General features: G+C 36.7%; 1 non-coding gene across 1 annotated transcript; it reads right to left on the minus strand.

Annotated features, from left to right (window-relative positions):
* Positions 1-24,648: 24,648 nt before the first annotated feature.
* On the minus strand, positions 24,649-24,755 carry LOC121208388 (small nucleolar RNA R71). Its single transcript, XR_005903397.1, has one exon. It is a non-coding gene; the product is annotated as a small nucleolar RNA R71 (small nucleolar RNA).
* Between the last annotated feature and the right edge of the window lie 1,209 nt (positions 24,756-25,964).

The raw sequence follows: 25,964 nt of genomic DNA on the forward strand, positions 1-25,964 counted from the left end.
TATATGTTTTGGTGATACCATGCTAAAGTTGTTTGGTATATTTGTATTGTTATGTTACTTGTTATTTACATATGAACTTACTAAGTATTTATGCTTACTCCCTCCTCTTTATTTACTGTAGTTTTGAACAAGCCAGCTCTGGAATCGGGACGGGTCGAAGGTTCGATCACACTATCCAAAGGACTTTCATCTGGGTAAATGGCTTGTAAAACTTAAGTATGGCATGTATAGCAATATACTTTTTTTGTGTAAATAGTTTTATGATATGGCCATGATTGGTTGAGAAAATGTTTGATATTGATAAGTCATGGTGATGGTTAAATTTAGATCATGTTTGATATCATGGAAGTTTAACAGGTTATCTAGTTCATAACAACTCATGAAAAGATGAAATTTGCCTTAAAACAGAATATTGCTGCAGCAATGACATGAATTTGAAAAATCACTAAAAATAGTATAAATGGAATTAAATGATGATCAATTTATGAAATTGAATCTTAATGAGTCTATTTTCATATGGATTAAAAAAAAACAGGCATATAAATTATACTTTATGAGATATTTGAAACCTTGTGAAACAGGGCCAGAGTGATTTCTGGATCCTCTATTCTAAGTTTAAAAATTCATAATAAATTGTACAAAAATAATTAGAAGTCATTATTTATATGTAAATATTCCTTGTTGAGTCTAGTTTTAAGAGAAAGAAACCTCGTAGTCATTGAAATTCTTTATAGAGAGATATCTGATTCGTAATAGACAGAGGTCAGAGCAGTCGAACCCTGAAACAGGGGAGACTTTAACTAATAAACTGTACTAATTGGCCCAACCAAAAATTCTAGAAAAAAATTATTAAATATATATATGAGTCTAGATTTAGGGAAAATTTACGGATCTTGATTTCGAGTTTTGTAACTCGAGATATGGTTTTTCTTGTAACTGTGATGTGGGTAGCTAGAAAGCTGTGAATGTAGAAAAAAATGATTTGAAGTTCTTAATTTGATAAATTATGTTCGGTAACCCCCCAAGCTCAAATCCGGCGACGGTTTCGGGCGTGGGGGCGTTACAGAAACACTCATTCGCACCAGCCTAGATGAATGTATGTAGCCACTTGTATCGAGCACTCCATTTAAGTTGTTACTCGATAAAAGATTGCTTTGCAAACCAAAAGGTCAATTGACATCGACTCAAATACGTGACAACAGGGATATTCTGGACAGGTCAAACCAACTGAGGTAATGCGGGTGGAGTAAGAACCCGGGTCACACAATGTTGTCATGTCCACATCGAAAGGACTATGCAAACTAGAAACAAATATCAATTCCATTATAATATATAAATGCACGGGTTCTGTGAAATGATGACAAATATCAGCTTTTCATTTTGTAATTTTACAAATTACAATGTTAATTTTGTAAAATGATAACAAATATCAACTAGAAAATATCCCTCTAAAAACATAATAATAAATGTTCGATACAAGGATAAAATTAATCAGTGCATATCCCGGCCAGAATCTGTCTCATATCAAGGTGGTCGACGGTTACATGCTGGAGTCCTTCTTGGTTCAAACTCTGAGTGGGGTTGTGGTCTTGGTTGCTCCTCTTCTTCGCCTTCGGTTGATTGTGATCCTTGCATTCTCGATTGCCATCGTGCATTCTCTGTTCTAGAAATAAGTGGTTAGGAAGATGAGCCACCTTGGTAGAACAAAGATCTCAGAAGTGTTTACGTTACAAATGACGAATGAGCATAACTATGTTGAGTCTCATACACCGATAGGATAACGAGTAGAGGCTCTGCTGATGTCTGATACATAGATGGCTTATACATCATCGTCGAAATCAGCATGATTGGGAAAGAAGATGGCCCGAGCGTGTAAAACATCGGGGATGGATGTCCAAGAGTCCAACTTAACGTAGGACTAGAAGCAGAAAAATATGGTGTGACATATGGTGCTTGTGTGAAGATGGTAATGTTAGAATACACACCAGAATAAGACAATACTTATTAAATGGGGGTGGCGTGGGAATCGGCACTAAGGTTGTTGATGTCGGTTCTTACATGGGCGCTAATGATAGACCCATCTCGCTAGCTCTTGGATTTAAAGGGGCCTGGTATGGCCTACTCGTATGGGGATGCCGACACCTCGCCTCTTTCCTGTACAAATATAGCTTGCCATGGATCCTAAACCATGACATGTACTTCAGATCGCATGCTAACTCCGGAACAATAATAGTTTCACAAGTAGGTAAAAAAATCATACCAAATATTCCACATGTTGATATGTTAGGAGTGGAATACTAGCAAATTCTCTTCCGGTCATTGCAAATTGATAGGATGCAGATCATCAAGGTCTTGAGGTGCCACAGGAATCAACTGTCAGAATCCGAACTACTGCAACACTCTATCGGTCTCGTGCATCTCAATGATAGTGTGCATTATCAATGAGACCTTCACGTGCTAGGCATTAGGATTCACAAAAATTCCTCGGAGATTACTTCTCGAATTGTCAGATCCTCGTATGGTGTCCATTCAAACTATAATATTAGTTATATATATACTACTAAATACGAAATCAACTACATTGTTTGTATATAGTTCAAAATTAAATAAATACATACATCCACTTTTGATCGTTAGTCTAATAGAAGTTGTATATCTTGAAGCTCAGTAAGTAATCTCACGTGACTCTGCGCATGGTTCCACCTATTTAAATAACTTATTAGTATAATAATTTTAATTTAAATCAATTTAATCATGGTAATATCTATTGAATTTTACCTTGTTACGAGTGAGAATGTATACGAGTAGTTCGCTCGAGGATAAAAAAAAGGAAACCAAAACCAAGCCCATGATTGTTGTAGTAAAAGGCAACCACCAATTTTAATTTTTCCTGGTTGCGTCACTCGACACATCTCTCGATACAATGTTGCCAACACGGTGGACCCCCGACTAAGTTCGCCCGCTCCTCTAAAATTGACGAGTTTCAGCAACCACCTTAGATGGATAGGATTTCATGACTTATCCGGCATCAAGATACCTCCGATGATCTAAAGGATGTACGCCCGAGCATATCATTCTCTTTGGACTTCAGTCGAATCCTCATCCAGCCCTGCGAAATTTTTTTGTATCCAAGTCATTTCGATTCAATCTCCGTAAATCGTCTCTAGAGCCCCACCCAAAAGATCACCACATACAGATCCCCAATTAGCAAACTAAATAGACCCGGTGACTACCGACCCGTCCACGGGTAACCCCAACTGTAAATGCACGTTCTCTAGAGTGATAGTATATTCGCCACATGGAAGATGGAATATGTGCTTCTCGAGTCTCCACCTCTCTACCAACGCGCTTACGAGGAGTTTAACTTACGGCCCCGACCTACAAATGCCACGTACCAAAAACTGGCTTCCTTTAAGTATTGTTCGGTCAACAGTGATGGAGGACTGGGTAGATTATGAATATGACATTGTAAAATTCGATCTTCTGCCTATTTAAGTCAAAATTATAAAAATATTAAGTTAAAATATAATAATGAAATAAATTTTTTATAAACAAGATTAAAATTTATTCTTACAATTTGCAATTGATTGACGGAGATGTGCTTGTTATCATGACGGATTATAAACTCGACCATTGCTAAATTATATAGAACACAAAATAATTTTTAATAAAAAAGTATTTCCTGAAACTATTAATTAAAAAATATAATAAAAATAGAATTTAGATAGAAATAGATTTTAGTAAAAAAAAATTAAGAGAGAATTTGAAAAAAAATTTAGAGTGGATTGAGAAATTTGAGAGATTTAAGAGAGAAATGTGAGAAATTAGTAGGGGTTATAGTTTTTTTACCGTTGGGTGGGACGCAACGTCTATTTAAAATAGCTGTTGGAAGTGACAGTTAGGGAGGGGGGAACGCGCTGAGCTGGGTGCGTTTTATTAGTCAGAGGGAAAAATCGCTTCTAGCTGGAAGTGTTTTTCTGAGTTTTCTCTAAAAATGACTCCAATTGGAAGCGTTTTTATTAAAAACAATCCATTCCCATGATTTTTCAAAAATTGGCCTAATTTCGTAATTTTAAAAAATGACTTTATTTGGTAATTTAGTCTACTTTTAATTAATTTTTTTGACTAAATATGCCAAAAAAAAGTTTATTGACCAAATAAGTTAGTTTTTTTAAATTTTAATGAAATATGCCACTTTTGGAGAAATTGTGTGAAAGTGCTTCCAGTTGCATGTAATTTTTGACATTTTTAATATAATCAGTTTCTTTGGTCAGATGGTTAAATGTTAATAGTTTTGTCATTGACTCCCAAATTTAATTTCTCTCCTACTCACATTCATATTTTTTATTTCATATTATTTAAAGCTTTTTCCTTTTAATGAATGTTTTTAACATATTAGCTCTTTTGATTAAATGGTTAAATAATAATAATTTTATCTTTTAAGTCTCATGTTCAATTCCTCTTCTAAATACATTTATAATTTTTATTTCATATTCCTTCAAGCCTTTTTTTTATTTTTAATTAATAAATATATTGTTTTCAATTTTTTTTTATTTTTAAATCGTCTTACTAATTAATAACTCTTTTATTCATAAAATCAAATAATAAATATGTAATTATATAATTAAAATATATATTTTACATATATCATTATGTTAAAAATATTTGAAATTAATAATTCCTTTATATATTGTGACAGCCCAAAATTGACCCTAGTCGGGAAGTGGTTTTGGGACCACAAAACTGAGTCTTATAAATAATTAAAAATTATATTCTGTGTTTATGATGTGCGTAAATGCTTGTGTGATAGTTCCATACTTTAATTTGGTCAGTGTATGTGGAATTTATTAGTAGGGACTTATGTGAGACAATTTAGAAATATGCTAGGCAAGTGTTCAAGTGGCCCATTAATATATGTGGGAAAGTGTTTGTCCTTGCATGTCAAATTAGCCAAATTAAAGCATAGTGGCTGGCCATGCTATGGGTGGAAACATGTCACCAACATGTTATGCTAGTGATGTATGCTAAGAAAAATAAAATAAAGAGCATGGTAATTAAACAATGAAAAGGAAGGGTGATGAAAAAAAAATGGTCTCATCCATACCCCCCTTGTTGCCGTGAGTTGAGGAAAGAAAACAAAAAAAAAATGTGTTCATTCTTGAACACCTTTGGCCGAATAGAGGAAAGAAAGGAAGGGGAAGAGCTTGAGAAAATCGGCTATGGTGGTTTGCTAGACTAAGGTATGTTTGATGTTGTTCTTGAGATGCATGCATGTTTTAGTAGTTGACTTGAGTTCTAAAAACCCATGGTTCAATTTTGTGGATTGATGATGATTTTGTGTTTTGCCATTGATGAGTGCTTGAGCTTTTTGATAGTTGTTGATGAAAAGTGAAGGATATGTTAAAGATTAATATGTTAAATTAAGGCTTGGTAAGCTAGCTATTAAGGTGAAATGCTAATGTTAGTATTTGATTTGGTAATAATCTGTTTGGGGACAGCAGCAGTAAGGTGATTTTGGAAAATCGCCATAATTTGTAGGAGTTGAATTAGAAGCTGAGTGAATTATGCCATTAAAGCTTGAAGAGTCTATTTTCTTACAAAAGAAACTATAAAAACAAAAGAGTTACCGATCTTGAGATATTTGAAGTATTGTGGGGCTGAGTCAAAATGACTACTAGATTCCCTGTTCTGTTTTTAGGAAATCATTATAAATTGTACAAAAATGATTATAAGATAAAATTTATATGCTTAGACTCCTTAATGAGTCTAGTTTCAAATGAGATCAAATACAACACATTTTGAATTCTGTAAAATGAGAAATTTGATTCATAGTGAAGAGTGGTCAGAATAGTCAAACAGTGAAACAGGGGAAACTTTAAGAAAAATCTGGTATTGATTGGCCAAGCCAAAAATTCTGAAAATTTTATGGATGGAAGATATACGAGTCTATATTCAGGGAAAATTAACGGCTAGTGATTTGGAGTTTTGTAGCTCCAGTTATAAACAATTTAGCGACTACTGCTCAGGAAAACAGCTCGTAGTGAATATGTGATTTTGTTGTAAACATTAATGAAAATTTGCCAATGAGTTATTTATTGACTATTATAAAGCTTACTATAATCTATGTGTGTGAAGGTCAAATCAATATATATATTATTCTGAAAGTAATACTTGAATAGTCGATTAATGACTATTTTAAATTTTGTTGAACTTAAGCTCAAGAGCAAAAGGGAACTAGATCCGATAAAGGCAAAGAAAAGATCACTGAGTAGTCGAGTTGGAACCGTCTTACCCAACACAAGGTAAGTCATTAAGCATGTAGTTGGTATTATTTCAAATGGTCATAATGTTTATGTATTGATGCTGAATGGAATGAATAAATATACATATATATATGCATGTACGTATGTGATGATGAAATTGTTGAATGAAAAGAAAAGAGGTAAGATGTACTGAGTTGTTGATCTCGGCACTAAACGTGCGGGTATAACCATTTATGACCATGAGATTGGCGCTAAGTGCGCGGGATTAAATTGTACAGCACTAAGTGTGCGATTTGACTATGTTGCACTAAGTGTGCGAAATGAATATGATGCACTAAGTGTGCGAATTGACCATGCGGCACTAAGTGTGCGAGTTTGACTATGTAGCACTAAGTGTGCGATTTGATTACGTAGCACTAAGTGTGCGAGTTGATTATATAGCACTGAGTGTGCGGACTCAATATACATTCGTGAATCATTATGGACACTATGTGTGCGACACTATTGAGTCGATCGCGGACAGCGGATCGGGTAAGTGTCTTGAGTACATGGCTAATAGGTGCTATGCTTATACTTGGTGTTGAGCTCGGTAAGTTTGAACCTATGTGACAACTATACTTGAAGTCACGTACATAAAATTTATCGTAGGATGGGTGAAAGGCCGTTTAGTCGTTTGATTGTAACGAAAATAAATTGATTTATGAAAATGCTTCAATGTCCTATTGATGAGTATATGGAATGTGAATGCATGAATTGATATGAAATTGAATCGATAGGTTGGAGGAACTATGGTATGGTTCGGAATGGATGGAGTAATTAGCCTCGTTCCATTTTGTTTTCTCTTGTGATAATGTTATTGATGGATGGTAGTGCATAGCTTATGACTTACTGAGTTATAAACTCACTCGGTGTTTCCTTGTCACCTATTCTAGGTTTCTTGGACACATCTCTTTTTGCGTGATCGGGCCGTCATCGAAGTCATCACACCGGATAGCAAGTTTTGGTACTTTCTTCTTAGTTGGCTTAGAAGAACATTTTGGCATGTATAAGCTATTACGTTGTGTTTGAACTTTGGCATGTAAACTTTAAGCCATGCGAAAATGGCACGAATGTTCGATTGAGTTGGATCAAGGGTAGGCATGAAATGGACCTAGTTACTTTCGTAACAGATGCTGGCAGCAGCAGTGTCATGAGATTGAAAAATCACTAAAAATAGTAGGAGTGGAATTAATTGATGAATAAATTATGTAATCGAAGCTCGATGAGTCTGTTTTCATGAGGAAGTAACGAAAAGATCATATGGGCAGTATATTAAGAGATAATCAGATTTTTGCGGGACAGGGCCAGAACGGTTTCTGGATTCCCTGCTCCGACTTTGGAAATTCATTATAAATTAACCAGAGATAATTAGGGGTCGTACCATATATGTATAGATTCCTCTCTGAGTCTAGTTTTCATAGAAACAAACGGCATCAGTATTGAAGCCCCGTGCAGGGAGATATCCAAGTCGTAATGGGAAAAGGTCAGTGTAGTCGACCCCTGCAACATGGGAGACTTTGACTAATAAACTGTACTAATTGGCCCGACCAAAAATTCTAGAAAAAAATACATAGATGGGCACATGAGTCTAGTTTCTGGGAAAAATTACGAAACTGATTTTCGAGTTACGAAACTCAAGATATGATTTTTAAAACGACTAGTACACAGATTGGGAAGTGTCTGGAAAATAAATTTTATAAGGGGTTAAAGTCAGTTAACACCTCGTGTTCGACTCCGGTGTCGGTTTCGGGTTCGGGGTGTTACATTTGATTGGTATCAGAGCTATAGTTTAGTCGTATCTAGGACTACCATAGCACGTATGAGTCTAGCTATACATGCCTTAATGTTAATGTTTAAAAGGGTGATGACTTCTGACGGTTGAAATGTTTTTGTTTTGATTAGTAAATGGATCCCGGTGTAGAAAGAACCCTAGCGGATGACGTTGAGAGCGTAGCGGCTGCTCCTGCACAAGGGACGCCGCCTGTTGAACCTCAGTCATCTGCGAATAATCAAGGTGAGGGGGCTAAACAAGCCTTCTTTACCATGATGAATGAGTGGGTCGCGCAATATGCCCGAACCAACCCGGCTGTCCAACAATTCCCAAATTTGAATAATCCACCCCAAGAGCCTGTAATGCCATCAGTCGCTGATCCTGTGAGGCTGAGTAAGCCACCTGTAGACTTGATTAGGAAGCGTGGGGCCGAGGAGTTCAAGGCCATAGTAACTGATGATGCCGAAAGGGCCGAGTTCTGGCTTGATAACACCATTCGGGTGTTCGATGAATTGTCATGCACACCTGACGAATGTCTAAAATGTGCTGTATCTTTGTTGCGAGACTCAGCCTACTATTGGTGGAGGACCTTGATTTCCATAGTCCCGAACGAGCGAGTAACTTGGGACTTCTTTCAAACGGAATTCCGAAAGAAATTTATTAGCCAACGGTTCATTGATCAGAAGCGTAAGGAGTTCTTGGAACTCAAGCAAGGCCGTATGACTGTATCTGAATACGAACATGAATTCGTAAGACTCAGTAGGTATGCCCGGGAGTGTGTAGCTGATGAGGTTGCTATGTGCAAAAGATTCGAGGAAGGTTTGAATGAAGATTTAAAGCTACTAATGGGTATTTTGGAAATAAAAGAATTCGTAACACTAGTCGAACGAGCCTGCAAGGCGGAAGAACTTGGAAAGGAGAAGAGGAAGGCTGAATTTGAAGCTAGAGATTATCGTAAAGATCGACGGGTAAAGCTCCGTTCTCAGCTGTAAAGAAGTTCAGGGAGGACATTAATAAGTCGAGGGCGACTGCGGGAATTTCCATCAGGGCAAGACCATCGATGGGCTCCCGAGCTACTTCGGTAGCTAGTGTGGGCAATAATCGTCACGAGAAACCTGAATGTCCCCAATGTGGAAGACGACACCTAGGTGAATGTTGGGGCAAGTCTACTAGCAGGGCCTGTTACGGATGCGGTTCGAAGGACCACTTCATTAGAGATTGCACGGAGCTGGATGAGAAGAATAAGATTCAAGGTGCAAGACCTAGTGGAGTGACATCTAGAGGTAGACCACCGAGAATTTTAGGAGGCAGGGGTGGTAGTCAGAGGGGGGCCTCTGATACGGCCGATCGAGCCGAGAACCGTACTCCTGCTAGAGCATATGCCATTCGCGCACGAGAGGAGGCATCCTCCCCCGACGTCATCACTGGTACCTTCACTCTCTTTGATACTAATGTGATTGCATTGATTGACCCTGGTTCTACTCATTCATATGTATGCGAAACCTTAGCAACCAGTAAGACTCTACCTGTTGAGTCTACTGAGCTCGTAATTCGAGTATCAAATCCTTTGGGTCAATGCGTACTTGTTGATAAAGTGTGTAAGAGATGCCCTCTAATAATCCGAGAATCCTGTTTTCTGGCCGATTTGATGCTTTTGCCGTTCGACGAGTTTGATGTTATTCTTGGTTTGGATTGGTTAACCGCGCATGATGCGGTTGTGAATTGCAAAAGCAAGACTATCGATTTGAGGTGCGCAAATAACGAAATAATCCGAGTTGAGTCTGCGGACTTAAGGGGGTTGCCAGCTGTAATATCAGCAATGTTGGCCCAGAAATATGTAAGGAAAGGGTGCGAAGCATACCTCGCGTATGTACTTGATGACAAGGAGTTAGAAAAGAAACCCGAATCGGTGCCGGTGGTTTGTGAATACCCGGATGTTTTTCCTGAAGAGTTACCGGGTTTGCCACCTGTTCGGGAGGTAGAGTTTGGTATTGAGCTTGTACCTGGAACTACGCCAATTTCGATCGCTCCGTATCGTATGGCACTAACCGAGTTAAAAGAGTTGAAAGCTCAGTTGCAAGAATTGACGGATAGAGGTTTCGCTCGACCGAGTTTCTCACCTTGGGGTGCACCAGTATTGTTCGTGAAAAAGAAGGACGGAACCATGAGGTTGTGCATTGACTATCGTCAACTGAATAAAGTGACGATAAAGAATAAGTATCCGTTACCGCGTATTGATGATCTGTTCGATCAATTAAAGGGAGCATCGGTGTTTTCAAAGATAGATTTGAGATCGGGTTATTATCAGTTGCGGATTCGAGATTCAGACGTACCCAAAACTGCTTTCAGAACGAGGTACGGTCACTACGAGTTCTTAGTGATGCCGTTCGGGCTCACTAATGCCCCTGCGGTGTTTATGGATTTGATGAATCGGATCTTCAGGCCGTATTTGGATCGGTTCGTAGTTGTGTTTATTGATGACATCTTGGTCTATTCAAGAGATGAGACCGAACATGCTGAGCATCTGAGGCAAGTGTTGCAAATTTTGCGGGATAAGCAGTTATATGCTAAGTTCAGTAAGTGTGAGTTCTGGTTAAGAGAGGTTAGCTTCTTGGGTCATGTGGTATCCGCATCGGGTATTCGAGTTGACCCGAGCAAAATTTCAGCCATACTTAACTGGAAGCCTCCGAGAAATGTTACCGAAGTCCGGAGCTTTCTAGGGCTCGTCGGTTATTACCGACGATTTGTCAAAGGTTTCTCGATGATAGCCACACCAATGACGAAGCTACTTCAAAAGGATGTTAAGTTCGAATGGACGGAGAAATGTCAGAAAAGCTTCGATCAACTGAAAACTCATTTGACTGAAGCTCCAATTTTGGTGCAACCCGAATCGGGTAAAGAGTTTGTCATTTATAGTGACGCATCCCTACTTGGGTTGGGTTGCGTATTGATGCAAGAAGGTCGAGTTGTGGCCTATGCGTCAAGACAATTGAAGCTACACGAGAGAAATTATTCGACCCATGATCTCGAACTAGCCGCCATTGTGTTTGCATTGAAAATATGGCGACATTATTTGTTTGGTGAGAAGTGCCATGTGTTTTCGGATCACAAAAGTCTCAAATATTTGATGACTCAACGAGACTTGAATCTGCGACAAAGACGTTGGCTTGAGTTGTTGAAAGATTACGAGCTTGTCATTGATTACCACCCGGGAAAGGCTAATGTGGTTGCGGACGCCTTAAGCCGGAAATCACTGTTTGCTTTGCGAGCGATGAATGTACACTTGTCTGTTCTACCTGACAATGTGTTAGTAGCTGAATTAAAAGCCAAACCATTATTGACTCATCAAATTCTTGAAGCTCAGGAAGTCGATGATGAATTGGTTGCAAAACGAGCTGAGTGTGTTCCGAACAAGGAATCGGAGTTTCAGATTGATGATGATGGTTGTTTGAGGTTTAGAAGTCGTTTGTGTGTTCCAAGGAATTCGGAACTCATTCCGATGATTCTGAACGAAGCCCATTGTAGCCGAATGTCAATTCACCCGGGGAGCACGAAAATGTACAACGACTTGAAACGTCGGTTTTGGTGGCATGGTATGAAACGAGACATCTCCGACTTTGTTTCGAGATGTTTAATATGTCAACAAGTGAAAGCAGAACATCAAGTGCCTTCAGGGTTACTTCAGCCGATCATGATACCCGAGTGGAAATGGGACCGAGTCACAATGGACTTTGTGTCCGGACTGCCATTGTCCGCAAGTAAGAAGGATGCGATTTGGGTTGTTGTTGATAGGCTGACTAAGTCGGCTCACTTTATCCCCGTGCGTACGGATTTTTCATTGGATAAACTAGCCGAATTGTATGTTTCTCAGATTGTGAGATTACATGGAGTACCTATTTCTATCGTGTCGGATAGAGATCCGAGATTCACCTCGCGATTTTGGAAGAAATTGCAAGAAGCTTTGGGTACCAAGCTGCATTTTAGCACCGCTTTTCATCCCCAAACCGATGGTCAATCCGAGCGGATAATTCAGATACTCGAGGATATGCTGAGATGCTGCATCCTTGAGTTTAGTGGTTCATGGGAACGGTATGTACCTTTGATTGAATTCGCTTACAACAATAGTTTTCAATCAAGTATTAAGATGGCACCTTACGAGGCTTTGTACGGTCGTAAATGCCGTACACCATTGTTTTGGACCGAGCTCGGTGAAAGTAAAATTTTCGGAGTTGATTTGATTAAAGATGCCGAACAGAAAGTAAAGGTAATCCGTGAAAGTCTGAAAGCAGCCACAGATCGTCAGAAATCGTATGCGGATTTGAAACGAAAAGACATTGAATATCAGGTGGGAGATAAAGTGTTTCTTAAAGTTTCGCCTTGGAAAAAGGTACTTAGGTTTGGCCGTAAGGGCAAGTTGAGCCCGAGATTCATTGGGCCGTACGAAATCTCCGAACGAGTGGGGCCAGTTGCGTATAGATTGATTTTGCCCCCTGAGCTTGAAAAGATCCATGACGTCTTTCATGTTTCGATGCTTCGACGCTATAGATCTGATCCATCGCACATAATTAGCCCATCAGAGGTTGAAATTCAAGCCGATATGAGTTATGAAGAAGAACCGATGCGTATCCTAGCTCGTGAAGTGAAGGAGTTACGAAACAAAAGAGTTCCGCTAGTAAAGGTGTTATGGCTCAAACACGGGATCGAGGAAGCTACTTGGGAAACCGAGAGCTCGATGAAAGAACGATATCCAAACCTATTTACCGGTAAGATTTTCGGGGACGAAAATTTCTTAAGTGGGGGAGAGTTGTGACAGCCCAAAATTGACCCTAGTCGGGAAGTGGTTTCGGGACCACAAAACCGAGTCTTATAAATAATTAAAGATTATATTCTGTGTTTATGATGTGCGTAAATGCTTGTGTGATAGTTCCATACTTTAATTTGGTCAGTGTATGTGGAATTTATTAGTAGGGACTTATGTGAGACAATTTAGAAATATGCTAGGCAAGTGTTCAAGTGGCCCATTAATATATGTGGGAAAGTGTTTGTCCTTGCATGTCAAATTAGCCAAATTAAAGCATAGTGGCTGGCCATGCTATGGGTGGAAACATGTCACCAACATGTTATGCTAGTGATGTATGCTAAGAAAAATAAAATAAAGAGCATGGTAATTAAACAATGAAAAGGAAGGGTGATGAAAAAAAAATGGTCTCATCCATACCCCCCTTGTTGCCGTGAGTTGAGGAAAGAAAACAAAAAAAAAATGTGTTCATTCTTGAACACCTTTGGCCGAATAGAGGAAAGAAAGGAAGGGGAAGAGCTTGAGAAAATCGGCTATGGTGGTTTGCTAGACTAAGGTATGTTTGATGTTGTTCTTGAGATGCATGCATGTTTTAGTAGTTGACTTGAGTTCTAAAAACCCATGGTTCAATTTTGTGGATTGATGATGATTTTGTGTTTTGCCATTGATGAGTGCTTGAGCTTTTTGATAGTTGTTGATGAAAAGTGAAAGATATGTTAAAGATTAATATGTTAAATTAAGGCTTGGTAAGCTAGCTATTAAGGTGAAATGCTAATGTTAGTATTTGATTTGGTAATAATCTGTTTGGGGACAGCAGCAGTAAGGTGAATTTGGAAAATCGCCATAATTTGTAGGAGTTGAATTAGAAGCTGAGTGAATTATGCCATTAAATCTTGAAGAGTCTATTTTCTTACAAAAGAAACTATAAAAACAAAAGAGTTACCGATCTTGAGATATTTGAAGTATTGTGGGGCTGAGTCAAAATGACTACTAGATTCCCTATTCTGTTTTTAGGAAATCATTATAAATTGTACAAAAATGATTATAAGATAAAATTTATATGCTTAGACTCCTTAATGAGTCTAGTTTCAAATGAGATCAAATACAACACATTTTTAATTCTGTAAAATGAGAAATTTGATTCGTAGTGAAGAGTGGTCAGAATAGTCAAACAGTGAAACAGGGGAAACTTTAAGAAAAATCTGGTATTGATTGGCCAAGCCAAAAATTCTGAAAATTTTATGGATGGAAGATATACGAGTCTATATTCAGGGAAAATTAACGGCTAGTGATTTGGAGTTTTGTAGCTCCAGTTATAAACAATTTAGCGACTACTGCTCAGGAAAACAGCTCGTAGTGAATATGTGATTTTGTTGTAAACATTAATGAAAATTTGCCAATGAGTTATTTATTGACTATTATAAAGCTTACTATAATCTATGTGTGTAAAGGTCAAATCAATATATATATTATTCTGAAAGTAATACTTGAATAGTCGATTAATGACTATTTTAAATTTTGTTGAACTTAAGCTCAAGAGCAAAAGGGAACTAGATCCGATAAAGGCAAAGAAAAGATCACTGAGTAGTCGAGTTGGAACCGTCTTACCCAACACAAGGTAAGTCATTAAGCATGTAGTTGGTATTATTTCAAATGGTCATAATGTTTATGTATTGATGCTGAATGGAATGAATAAATATACATATATATATATATGCATGTACGTATGTGATGATGAAATTGTTGAATGAAAAGAAAAGAGGTAAGATGTACTGAGTTGTTGATCTCGGCACTAAACGTGCGGGTATAACCATTTATGACCATGAGATTGGCGTTAAGTGCGCGGGATTAAATTGTACAGCACTAAGTGTGCGATTTGACTATGTTGCACTAAGTGTGCGAAATGAATATGATGCACTAAGTGTGCGAATTGACCATGCGGCACTAAGTGTGCGAGTTTAACTATGTAGCACTAAGTGTGCGATTTGATTACGTAGCACTAAGTGTGCGAGTTGATTATATAGCACTGAGTGTGCGGACTCAATATACATTCGTGAATCATTATGGACACTATGTGTGCGACACTATTGAGTCGATCGCGGACAGCGGATCGGGTAAGTGTCTTGAGTACATGGCTAATAGGTGCTATGCTTATACTTGGTGTTGAGCTCGGTAAGTTTGAACCTATGTGACAACTATACTTGAAGTCACGTACATAAAATTTATCGTAGGATGGGTGAAAGGCCGTTTAGTCGTTTGATTGTAACGAAAATAAATTGATTTATGAAAATGCTTCAATGTCCTATTGATGAGTATATGGAATGTGAATGCATGAATTGATATGAAATTGAATCGATAGGTTGGAGGAACTATGGTATGGTTCGGAATGGATGGAGTAATTAGCCTCGTTCCATTTTGTTTTCTCTTGTGATAATGTTATTGATGGATGGTAGTGCATAGCTTATGACTTACTGAGTTATAAACTCACTCGGTGTTTCCTTGTCACCTATTCTAGGTTTCTTGGACACATCTCTTTTTGCGTGATCGGGCCGTCATCGAAGTCATCACATCGGATAGCAAGTTTTGGTACTTTCTTCTTAGTTGGCTTAGAAGAACATTTTGGCATGTATAAGCTATTACGTTGTGTTTGAACTTTGGCATGTAAACTTTAAGCCATGCGAAAATGGCACGAATGTTCGATTGAGTTGGATCAAGGGTAGGCATGAAATGGACCTAGTTACTTTCGTAACAGATGCTGGCAGCAGCAGTGTCATGAGATTGAAAAATCACTAAAAATAGTAGGAGTGGAATTAATTGATGAATAAATTATGTAATCGAAGCTCGATGAGTCTGTTTTCATGAGGAAGTAACGAAAAGATCATATGGGCAGTATATTAAGAGATAATCAGATTTTTGTGGGACGGGGCCAGAACGGTTTCTGGATTCCCTGCTCCGATTTTGGAAATTCATTATAAATTAACCAGAGATAATTAGGGGTCGTACCATATATGTATAGATTCCTCTCTGAGTCTAGTTTTCATAGAAACAAACGGCATCAGTATTGAAGCCCCGTGCAGGGAGATATCCAAGTCGTAATGGGAAAAGGTCAGTGTAGTCGACCCCTACAACATGGGAGACTTTGACTAATAAACTGTACTAATTGGCCCGACCAAAAATTCTAGAAAAAAATACATAGATGGGCACATGAGTCTAGTTTCTGGGAAAAATTACGAAACTGATTTTCGAGTTACGAAACTCAAGATATGATTTTTAAAACGACTAGTACACAGATTGGGCAGTGTCTGGAAAATAAATTTTATAAGGGGTTAAAGTCAGTTAACACCTCGTGTTCGACTCCGGTGTCGGTTTCGGGTTCGGGGTGTTACATATATAATATAAACATCGACTAATTTTTTTGATATATTTTTCTTTTTATATAATATTTATATGTCAAATATTTATTTTCTTCACATATATTGTGGATATAATGATTTCTAATATTATATAATGAAATAATTATTTCAAATATAATTATTATTTATATACATATAATATTTTAAATATCATTGTTTTTCATTTATATTGTAGGCATGATATTTCAAATATTTTTATGTGTGAAATATTTCAATTAATTATTTCAAATATCATTATGTTTATATGTGAAATATTTTAAATACACATACAAAAATATATAATACTAAAATTTACTACACTCATGATATGGATTAAAAATAAATATTACACATATAAAAATTTGTTTACTAAAAAAATCATATTTGTAATAATTATTTAATTTTATGAATAAAAGAGGTATTAATTAAAAAGATGAATTAAAAATAAAAAAATTAAAAATAATATGTTTATTAATTAAAAATTAAAAAAAAACTTAAAAATAAAATAAAAATTATAAATATGTTTGGAAGGAGGAAATTGAGCTTGGTCTTAATGATAAAATCAACTAAGGGAATTAATATGTTAAAAATATTAGTTAAAAAGAAAACCTAGAATAACATGAAATAAAAAAATAAAAATATAAATGGGAGATGAATTGAACTTAAATTAATAATATTTATCTGAAAAAAAGGTTAATTATATTAAAAATTCAGAAATTGCATTAACGGGATTCTTGAGCAACTTGCTTGGGGAAAAAACTCTAAAATCTAATACATTGATCGCCGTATCTTAACTCTCACCCACTGAACTTTACCAAAATCACAACAGAGTTTAAAAGACAACGCAGTTACTTTGAGTTTTCCTTACAAATTTATTGTTGGATAATCTAAAATTATTACAGAAAAGACCAAAAACACCCAGTCTGCCTCCAATCCTCTTGAAATTCTTTGTAATTTAAATGAAAGAATTAAACCCAATCCTGTAAACTCCTTCAAAATAAAAATAAAAATCCCATCGTTTTCTCACCTTCCAAACTGACCATTAGCTACCCTTTGGAAATGGAGGAAAACGGCAGCAGAGCTGAAGCCCTACGCCTCCTAGGAATTGCCGAGAAGCTTCTACAAAATCGTGATTTCAACGGCTCCAGAGAGTTCGCAATCTTAGCCCAAGAAACTGAACCTCTGTTGGACGGTTCTGATCAGATTCTGGCCGTCGTCGACGTCCTCCTCGCCGCCGAGAAAAGAATAAACAATCAACACGATTGGTACTCCATATTACAAATCGATCGCCGATCTGAAGACAATGATCTCATCAAGAAACATTATCGTCGCCTAGCTCTCCTTCTCCATCCAGACAAAAACAAGTTCCCTTTCGCCGATCACGCGTTTAAGCTCGTAGCTGATGCATGGGCCGTTTTATCGAACATCTCTAAGAAATCTCTTTACGACAAAGAATTGGGCTTGTACACGAAGATTGATTTAAGCAGCCCCGGCGATCGTTCGAATCAAGCCGGGAAATTACCCGTCACGAGAAAAGGGCAAAATCAGGAGCAATCACAACATCGCCCGCCCTCTAAGACCCAAAATGAGAATCAAAGGTCAAGATTGTCAACATTCTGGACAGCGTGTCCGTACTGTTATAGGTTATTTGAGTATCCTAGGGTTTATGAAGGTTGTTGTTTAAGGTGCCAGAATTGCGAGAGAGCTTTCCATGCGGTTCTGATTCCGACTTTGCCCCCGCTGGTTCCGGGTCAAGAAGCTTATTACTGTTGCTGGGCGTTTTTCCCGTTAGGGTTTGTATCTGGAAGCCAGGACGGTGGAGGAAAACAGCCGACCGGGTTTACGAATTGGATGCCTCCTATGTTTCCGGGGGTGCAGCAGGAGAATGAAAGAAATGGAGGTAATGTGCCACCAAGCGCCCCTCCTCCTGCCCCTGCCCCTGCCCCACCACCACCAGCCGCTCCTACAAGCGCCACCAAGGTGGTATCAGGGGTTTCGCGTGGGAATGCGTCTGATTTCGCCCCAAGGAAGAGAGGGAGGCCAAGGAAGAATCCGCTGTGAAGTTGATAGGTATTGAATTATCGTTTTTGTAGCTTTGGTTTAGAAGGAACCTGACACCATAATGCAAGAGTTTTGGATAATTTTTATGAATGGAGAAGGACAAATATGATTGAGGCTGAAACTCTGTAATGTTGGGTGGAATTTGCAGGTATTGTTGTAGTGGTTAATTATTTGGTTTTGTAGAATTTAGATTGTTTTCATGTTCTAACTAGCACATAGATGATTATGTAAATTTATGATTTATGGAGCAATGTCAAGTCAGCAAGTTCTTTCACTATTGATCTTTGATTGAATAATGGTGCAATTTATAGGCCCTATTTTCTTTTACTAAATGTGATATTATGTATTGTTAGAGACTTGCAGTTCAGCAATGCCAGTGGGAACCTTTGCCCTGCAATTATGAAATAGTAGGTGTTCCATTAAATACTGTCAAAGTTCTAGCTCAATCAAACATTTATTTATTTTTAAGTTAGAGTTAAGTTTGAGATATAATTGATCTCAAGTTTGGTTAAGCTTGTTTATCAATTTTTATACTCAAGCTAATAACATATTTAATAATATAAAATTATGAAAAGCTCGATGAGGCTCCTAATCCGTTTGATTCAAAAATTTTCTTCGAACAGAATTTAAATAGTTTACGAATACCAGTATCTTATTTACACTTCTATTCCAAATATTCCAAAGTACCGCCATGTTACCTTAGACTATTCATTTTCCCCTAAGCACCCATGTCCGATACAAATTCAGATGGATGTTTTGTATGGTTCTCCAAATATACCGAGAAACTTAGAAATGATTGAGCATACCCATTTTGGACATAATTTCACAGCTCAAATCAGGGTAACATAACATTGACCATAACTGTTATCATCAACAAAGTACTGGTTCTTTCTTTAATTTCATGGATTAAAATTATAAAATCATTGCACTTTTCGAATAATGAACTGCTAATGATGATGACCGTGGTTGAATAGCCAAGACGCTTTCCTTGTGTTATGGATGGACAAAAGGTGGTTAACCAGATAGTTTAGTTAGTGCTAGATCAATGGAGTAGGTAATGTTTTTTTGGGTAGATTTGTGCGAGCTTTGCATACACTTATCTAAGAAAATTAATTAAAAATTGAATTTAAACATTAAACATATATATAAATGATTACATAAAATACTGCACGACATAACTACACCAAGAAGTCTCAAACCTAAAACCATTCAAATTCAAAACACCTACAACTCGAAAATATATTCTCTTTCGCCAATTATAGAGTGCAGGTTAACTTTGAAGGTTATTTTTCGTTGATTTAATGAATACCCTCTGGTTATTTGTTTGGATTTTTCAAGTTTTTAAAGTTCTAAATTTTTTCAAGTTTAGTCTTCAAATTTTAAGAATGAGCAAAAATAATTGTTTTAAGTCAAATAATTTTATAATTAAACATGAATTAGTATTTTCTTTTGAGACCTCATGGATTAATATTAGTTAGGAAAGATGGACTTATATTTTTAAAGATAAATATTTTAAAAAATATATATTTCTTTAATTTTTATTAATTGATTCGTTTTAAATTTTTAAGTGATTTAAATCCAAATCTTCATTTAATGATGGGTTTTAGAAGTTAAACTTGAGATTAATTAGATGTTATAATAGTTTTCACTTATAATTTATAAACAATTTATTTCTATTTTCTAAAATATGGTAGTGGGAAATTTAAATTATTCAACCAATAAATTTGAATTAATTCAAAATCTTATTTTTAAAATATTTTAATTTCCAAACAAAGTATTTTAAAATCATAAATTTCAAATCTAAATATTTAAAATCCAAAATCCAATCCTAAATTCAATATAAATTTCCAAACATTACCTCATGCTATTCTTGAAACCATGGGTTTCAATGGTCTGTGGGTTAAACCAATTATGTTATCTTTCTAGCTTTTAGTCAATTGTGGCTTATCCAAACGATTCAAACTGTTGAGAAGGTTAAAACTAGGTGATCTTTTTTCACCGAATTTGTTCTTATATGTCAGAATATTTTCTCCTTACTGTTTCTTATTAGTGGCGAATGGTATATAAATTTTCGGTTTAATAATAGATATTCAATACAATTTCAAAAATACTATCTACTACTCGCTTGATAATTGCAAGAGCACAATATTATTTTGAACTAATAATTACAATAAAATAAATTCGTTAGAAAATATTCCAAAGTTACTAGTTAACTACAACATGAAATAATAAAATAAAGGATATGTTTCCCTCTTGGTTGGGACAACTTCAAGAGTTGAAAATTCTCATACATAATGGATTTCATGGTGCAATTGGAGAACCAAAATATAGTGAGTTTCCAACTTTATGAATTCTTAACCTTTCCTTCAATAAACTAACAGGTCGTTAGCCATCTTGTCACTTCCAAAAACGGAAGGCCACGAAGATTGTTGATGTTGACAAGTTAAGGTACTTGGTGGCAAACGTCAAGTTTGAAGTGCCAAAAACAAGATGGATTAGTAACTTCTCATACTCAATGACAATGGCAAAAACAGACATCGAAACAAAATACGAGATGTAACACTTCTTATTCGTATTCAATGTTGAAACAGGATACGAGACATTACTGAACTTACAAAGCAAGTAAACATACAAATCGAGACATAAATTTACATCCAAATTAAAACCATTTGTATAAATTATAAAGTCCTTAATATGAGCCTATGAGGCCCAAAACATGCTTTGGAAGTGATTCGGAACTAAACCGAGCACTTAGGAAAATTTTACAAAAACTTAGAAAATTTTTGCTATGAACAAGGGTCACACGCCTGTGTGGTTTGGGACACGCCTATGTCCCTAACCCGTGTAACTCATTGTTTTGCAAAGCATGAACAAATTGAGGTCACACGGCCAAGTTAATTTAATTTTCATAAAATAGGTGCAGACTTCACACGGTCGAGACACATGCCTGTGCTTAAGGCCGTGTCCCTCACACGGCTGAGACACACGCCCGTGTCTCTGCCCGTGTGCTCAATTATGAACATTCTGTTTCTCAAAATTAAGGTGTAGGGGACACACGGCCGAAACAAATGCCCGTTGGGCAAGCCGTGTGTCACACACGGCCTAGACACACGCCCATGTGCCTACACGTGTGGACAAAATAAAGGCTATTTCCTAAGCTATTTGTCACCCTCATTTGCACATAAACACCCACAATCTTAATGGCATAAACCATGGCATATTTAGGCAACCAAAACATCCACAAATAAGGCCAAATCATGTCATTTCATTATCCACACTCAACATATTTACAACATCATATTTTCCCAAACCAAATCATACCAAACTCACATTTTACAAGTTCCAATATGACTACCAATAACATGCATAATTTTACTTAGTTTTCTTAGCATACCGATAAACCAATAACATGCATAATTTTACTTAGTTTTCTTAGCATACCGATAAGCCAATCTTAACTATTCAACAACAAAACCATTAAGCCATATCCAACCATTTACCAAGCATTTATAAACCACGTCACATAAGAGATAATTGCACATGCATGCATATATGAAGATATATATATATAAGCTTACAACCAATTCAACCAAAATGACCTAAGTTACATGACCAAATACCAAAATAAGCCTATGACTATTACAAGCCAATATATTTGGTCAAATCATGATGACACATATAATGACCAAGTCCCTATACATGCCATATTTTCAAAATGTTTAAAATCATGGGTACCCAAAATAACAATTTGATAGTGTGATGAGAACTCCGATAATCTCGAACTCGAGCTAGCTTGGTGACACTATAAAATATGAAAAATAAAACAGAGTAAGCTATATAGCTTAGTAAGTTTGTAACACCCCTTACCTGTATCCAATGCCAGGACATGATTCGAGGCATTATCGGACTTAAACTCACTCAACATACAAAATCGAGACATGAATTTTCATTCAAATTTAAAACTTTTCATTTACAAGCATAACTTATATGGGCCTACGAGGCCCAAAACATACTTAGGAAGCGATTTAGGACTAAATCGAGAACTTCAAAAATAATAGGGAGACTTAGAAAATTTTTTTGGTTTAAAGAGTCACACACCCGTGTGGGCTGGTCGTGTAGTCACACACGCCCGTGTGGCCTGGGACATGCCGGTGTCCTCAGCCCGTGTAACTCTCTGACTATGACATAATCAACAAAATAAGGTCTTACGGCCAAGTCAAACGCACGTGTGCTTAGGTTGTGTGGCGAATTAAATTCCAAAAATTAAGTGCAGACTTCACACGACCTGGGCACAACGCCCATGTCCTAAGGTCGTGTCTTTCACACGGCTAAGACACACGGCCTTGTCTCTGCCCGTGTGTTTACTACTGAGCATTCTGTTTTGCATAATTAGGGTGCAGGGGACACATGGCCGGTTCACACGCCTATGGGGCAGACCGTGTGTCACACACGGCCAAGACACGTGCCCGTGTGTCTAACCATGTGGATAATTTCTAGGCTATTTTCCAAGCCATTTGTTACCCTTAAACATTCACACACACTTAGACTCACGTCATGGCATACATCATGACACATTTGGTTACTCAAGCATTTACATACATGGTTAAGTTATGTCTATAATTTTACACACTTGCAACGCATTTATTGGCATATACATTAATCATATTTCATACATTAAACAAATATGCCATCCATCTCACTCATTAACATAAACAACCACAACCCTCATCAAACACATACATTTAGCATGTAAATCACACTTTACCACACATCCAGCAAGCAACCACATCAAGCGTAACACATTGGTATGCATGCACGACTAATTAGGGTTTCAACCTAAATAATCGATATGAGCAACCTCTCATGGCCATATACAAAATAATCATAATACCTTAATGGGCCAACACATTTGGCTAGTAAATATGACACATAACAAAAAGATCAAGTCCCTATACATGCCATATTCAAAATGTTGAATCTAACTATACCCAAATATTCAATTGATAGTGTGATTGAGTCTCCAACGTCTTTCGATCCCCGAGCTAGCTTGACGACACTATAAGAAAGAGAAAGGAAGGGGGTAAGCATTAAAGCTTAGTAAGTTCACATATAAATAAAATGCAACTTAAACAAGCATTAATCATACATTTAACGTAATGAACATAGTCTTGCATTTTATCAGATCTCTTAAACTTATTCTTCATATATATATACATATTCTTACTAGAAGTTCATCATATCTCATGTTATTCTCATAAGTTCGATGTACATACCTGTGCCCACTTGCATATAATAACTTACTTTCTTGTCTTTGACTTATTCATCAAGATTACCTATTAACTTCTCTTAGAACTACCCGTTGAACACTTGGAATACCATCGGATACATCAGAATCTTACACCTAAGTGCCTCATATGTAGCCAACGCTACCTCATATCACATATCACATGTTGCTCGTTTTCGAGCTACTCACGGGTTTGCTCATACAAGCTGTCAGGTGTCTGCAACACATGCCGGACTACCAAGCCATAGGTAGAACATACAAGACCAGTACCCGGAATGCCGAAACATGTGTAACATATATCATGAACTCAGACCACAAATCATGAGCTCAGATCACATAGTTCCTAGTGACATGTCACTTGTATCCTAAACTATTCCTAAGGTTCAAATGAGATTCTTCGATACCACATTTCTGTTGAACTTTCTCGTAACGTTGATTTCAATACTCATAGCACCAATCACATATTCATGGAGTAATCAAAACATAATTCATAATACAATTTAGGCAATAAACACATGATACAACATCATATTAAATATGTATGTACTTACCATACATGCAATATTAAAGCATTTAAAGTATGGTACTGTTGTATTATTTGCAAATGAACTTACCTCGGTACAAAATGATAGAAACGAGCCTAATCCTCGTAAACTTTATTTTTCCCCCGATCAAGACCCGAATCACGTTTTTCTTGATCTATAATGCCAAATTTTAACTTTTTCAATACACACATTGCTCATATCGACCCAATTCGAAATCAAATTGATGATGATCCAAATGATCCAAAATAATTTGTAGTTTATGGTGCACTATGATAGAGGACCCTAATCAACATTTGAAATGATTTCTCCAACTCTGTGATGCTTTTAAGTATAATGGGGTCACTAATGATACCTATTTGTCTTCGATTGTTCCCCTTTTCATTGATTGATAATGTTTTTTCCTGGTTAGACTCATAGGCACCAAGATCTATTGCAACATAGGATGAATTCACTAGAAAGTTCTTATAAAAGTTCTTTCCGATTAGCAAAGTAGTTGAGCTAAGAAAAGAGATTGTTGTCTTTATACATATGGAAGGAAAAAGTTTTTATGAGGCATAGGAATGCTTCAAAATGTTGATTCAAAAATGTTCACACAACAGATTTCCTGAGTGGATACGACAGCAGGTATTTTGCAATAAGTTGGATGCAAACGCACGATTTGGACTAGCCGGAGTAATAGGATGAGCTCTTATGAATAGAACATACGAGGATGTATATGAAATTATTGAAAATATGAAATTAAAATCTTATTAGTTGCCAACTAAACATTTCACATATGGCCAGAAAACCGCTACGGACAAAGCTATTCAAGAGGATGGTAAGTATTAGTAGATAATGGACTAATTAAACCATATCAAATATGCTTTTGCATTGTCTATGTATGAAAGAGACAAGCCACTCTTCCATTATTTCAACAATCCTGCTGAGGATGCTGAGGATGTGAATTACATTGGGAATAGGGGTGGAAGCCCTTATTCGAATATATATAATCCCAATTAGAAGGACAACCCAAACTTGAGATAGGGAGGAAACCAATGAGGAGGTAACAATTTAAATCAAGTTAAAAATACTAATTACCAACCTCCTTATTTGCAGAAAACCTAAGAAAGAACCAACCCAAATGACCATTGATCGGCTCTAAACATCATAGCAATAATGTGCAAGCATACATTGTCGATGCAAGTATAATAGGCAGATATGAGTCAGTCGGATATCGATCCCACAAGGATAGTTATCTTTTGTCTATTAATGTCGGTGCAATAACTAAATAGAAACTAGGTAAATTGTGAGCATAGTTGTCAAAGCAATAACTCGAAAACAATAAGATAAAGTATGCTATGGATAAACTAGGATCCCCAACATGGATAAAAGTCGACAAAAAAATCTAAATTGCTTCAGGTCATAAAACACCTAAGATGAAATTGAAAAATAACAACAAAGAGAAAATAAGTTAGTGAATACTAAATAATATATAAGGAAAACAAAGTACAAAAACACACAAGAACAAAAATGAACATAAAAAAATTGCCATCCCAGCAACGGTACCAAAAACTTGATCGGCTATAAACGTCACAGCAATAATGTGCAAGTGTACATTATCGATACAAGTATAATAGATAGATGTGAGTTTATCGGATATCGATCCTATAGGGATAGTTGTCCTTTGTCTATTAAAATCGTTGCAATAACTAGATAGAAACGAGGTAAATTGTGAGTATAGTTGTCGAAGCAATAACTTGAAAACAATAAGATAAAGTATGCTATGGAAAAAATAGGATCCCTAACATGAATCTTCAGCAATATACTAAGTA

The sequence above is a fragment of the Gossypium hirsutum genome, chromosome A01 (assembly GCF_007990345.1).
Source record: "Gossypium hirsutum isolate 1008001.06 chromosome A01, Gossypium_hirsutum_v2.1, whole genome shotgun sequence".
Lineage (NCBI taxonomy): Eukaryota > Viridiplantae > Streptophyta > Magnoliopsida > Malvales > Malvaceae > Gossypium > Gossypium hirsutum.